Here is a 3,324-nt window from a genome sequence, read left to right as displayed (position 1 = left end):
GGGCAGACTTGGCAGGAGGAAAGTACTTAGCCAAAAATTTGGATGCCATGTCTTCCCATATAGTGATACTCCCAAGAGGTAGTGACTGCAACCAACTACGAGCATTGTCCCTAAGAGAGAATGGGAACAATCGTAGTCTGATGGTGTCCTCAGTAACACCATGAATCTTCACCGTGTCATCAATCTCCAAAAAAGTACGCAGATGCAGATTTGGATCTTCAGTAGCTGCACCCCTGAACTGATTCTGCTGCACCATATTAATCAGAGCTAGCTTCAACTCAAAATTATTTGTCGTGATATTCTACCGAGCTATCCCAGAATAATGAGTATTAATCACTGGTCGAAAGTGATCTCTGATCGGCACTGCAGCATTATTGACAGCTCTTTCCCTTTCTTCAGTCATTTGTTGCAACTCTTCTATTCTAGCTTTTCTCAAAGCAGTAGCCGTTTTCTCGATTTCCGGATCAAAGAGCAGTGATTCGTAACTTTGGCTTTTTCGTATAAACTGCATAGAAAGGAAAGATTTAAAATTAGAACCAACAAAATAAAATAAAATGCTCTAAATCAAAATTAAGACCAATTAGCACAATTTAATATAAATCAAATAAAATTCATTTCCCGGCAACGGCGCCAAAAACTTGTTGCGTGTTTTTCGCTCGCAAGCGCACGATATCAAGTTATAATATAGGAATTAAGTCCAAGTCGATCCCATGGAGAATGAATAAATGATATTATATCAAATATTTGCAACTAATAAAATCCTAATTCTATGTAGAGCTACGAAAGTGGTTTGATTTTTATAAAACTAAAATTTGCAAGAAATAAAATTAAATAACCATGAGTTCACGAGACGAAAATTCAATAAACGATGAATGCTAGAGGTTCGACTTCACTTGACGGTCCACCACAATTTATTTCTAATGATTGTTTAATTATCAATTCTTTTAATTTATTAGCCAAGAATCCCTATTATTTTCTACTACCTCTCTCGAGTGTCAAGCAGAAATTCGTATTCAATAACAAACTCAATATCTCTATCAAAGTTCAATTATTAAATTCGGTAAATAGCACAATAATTCTTCTAATGACTTCTATGGAGTTATATGCCTCTCGAACAATATAAACATCAAAGATGTATTTTCCTATGTCGTATTCAAAATCTCCTCTCTCGAGTGATAGATTCTAAATAAATTATCATTCAATCTATGACCAGTAAATTGAAAGCATTAAAATAAGGAAAACAAAAATAAACTGTGTGAAGAATTCAAATATATAAATCAAAATATCTCAATCATGGTTTTCAGTCAAGATCCTTCTACCTCTAGACTAAGAAATTAGTTCATAACGCAATTCAAAATAAAATAAGACATGTTTTTCCAACAATCCATAAACTAAGAAAAGTAGAGTTCAAAGAGAAACTAGAACGAATTAGAATGAAGCTTCTCCGTCGCCGGATGCCGCCGTCTTCAGTCTTCGTACCAAATTCTCGAGCTCTTATGCACTTCAAAACTCTCAATAGCCGTCTTATACTCTTGAAAATTCTCTAAACCCTCGTATCCTCCAAAATAAGTCATAAAATCCCTTTTAAAACTCGATTAAAGACTTTCCATATTTTTTGAGACTGCGCAGCGCTGGAGCGCTAATAATTCGGCGTTAGGGCGCTCAAGTTTCGTATTTTATTTTTCAATGATAAACGTCTAGCGCTGGAGCTCTCAAAAGACAGCGCTGGGGTGCTCTAGACATGAATTTACGGGCACTAGAGTGCTGGAAAACTAGAGCTGGGGCGCTACTTGTTCTTCCATTTCACCATCTGCGCAGCAGTTTTGTAAAAATCATAACTTAAGTTCTAGCCGTCGGATCGAGCTGAAATTTTGATAGAAATTTTAACACATCCTAAAATTCAATTTGAACGGTAGAGATTGGATTTGAATCTCTGTAACATTCCCAGTAATTTTCTGAAGTTTGCTATCCCGTAATTCGGCTTTCCGCTTCTTCTTGCTACTTTTCTTCAAATCCTTGCAACTCACAAAAACAATAACAAATACGCATAATATTCACTCGATACATCACAAAATCCAAGTCAAATCATATATAAATTAAGTGCATAAAATGCACTTATCACATTCTCTATGGGATCGATCTGGACTTCAATTCCTATATTATAACTTGACGTCGTGCGCTTGCGAGCAAAAAACACGCAACAAGTTTTTGGCATCGTTGCCGGGGATGTAATTTTATTTGATTTATATTAAATTGTGCTAATTAGTCTTAATTTTGATTTAGAGCATTTTATTTTATTTTGTTGGTTCTAATTTAAAATTTTTCTTGTCTATGCAGTTTATGCGAAAAAGCCAAAGTTACGACTCACTGCTCTTTGATCCGAAAATTGAGAAAACTGCTAAAGCTTTGCGAAAAGCTAGAAGAGAAGAGTTGCAACAAATGGCCGAAAAAAGAGAAAGAGAAAGAGAACGAGTTGTTAATAATGCTCTGGTGCCTATCAGAGATCACTTTCGACCGGTGATCAATACTCATTATTCTGGGATAGCTCGGCAGAATATCACAGCAAATAATTTTGAGTTGAAGCCAGCTCTAATTAATATGGTGCAGCAGAATCAGTTTAGGGGTGCAGCTACTGAAGATCCAAACTTTCATCTGCGCACTTTTCTGGAGATTGCTGACACAGTAAAGATTCATGGTGTTACTGAGGACACCATCAGATTACGATTGTTCCCGTTCTCTCTTAGAGACAATGCTCATAGTTGGTTGCAGTCTTTACCTCTTGGGAGTATCACTACATGGGAAGACATGGCATCTAAATTTCTGGCTAAGTACTTTCCTCCTGCCAAGTCTACCCAGCTGAAAATTGAGATCACTACTTTCAAACAGCAAGATTTTGAGCTACTGTATGAAGCTTGGGAGCGGTACAAGGAGTTGCTTAGGAAGTGTCCAAACCATAATTTTTCAGATTGGGAACATATCGAATTATTCTACAATGGTTTGCATGGCCCAACAAGGATTTCTGTGGATGCTGCAGCTGGAGGTTCAATATTTTCTAAATTTCCTGAATAGGCTTATGAGATGCTTGAGCAAATGACTATTAACAGTTATCAGTGGCCGAGTGAGAGGTCTGCAATAAGGAAGCTTGCTGGAATTCATGAGGTTGATGCATTCATTGCTTTGACTGCTCAGATGGCTACTATTTCTACACAGTTGGCTGCACTGACAAAAGGTAATCAAAGTTCTTCTGAGACAACATCACTGGCGACTGCCATAAATTTTGCTGATGGATTTGAGAGTATGGAGCAAGCTCAATACGTGAACAAC

At 37.0% G+C, this 3,324-nt stretch overlaps 1 non-coding gene across 1 annotated transcript; it reads right to left on the bottom strand.

Moving 5' to 3' along the window:
- Positions 1-2,854: 2,854 nt before the first annotated feature.
- On the bottom strand, positions 2,855-2,960 carry LOC140893949 (small nucleolar RNA R71). The gene has a single exon (XR_012153507.1). It is a non-coding gene; the product is annotated as a small nucleolar RNA R71 (small nucleolar RNA).
- Between the last annotated feature and the right edge of the window lie 364 nt (positions 2,961-3,324).

Source organism: Henckelia pumila, chromosome 3 (assembly GCF_033568475.1).
Source record: "Henckelia pumila isolate YLH828 chromosome 3, ASM3356847v2, whole genome shotgun sequence".
Classification (NCBI taxonomy): domain Eukaryota; kingdom Viridiplantae; phylum Streptophyta; class Magnoliopsida; order Lamiales; family Gesneriaceae; genus Henckelia; species Henckelia pumila.
This window is presented reverse-complemented; position numbering and strand designations above follow the sequence as displayed.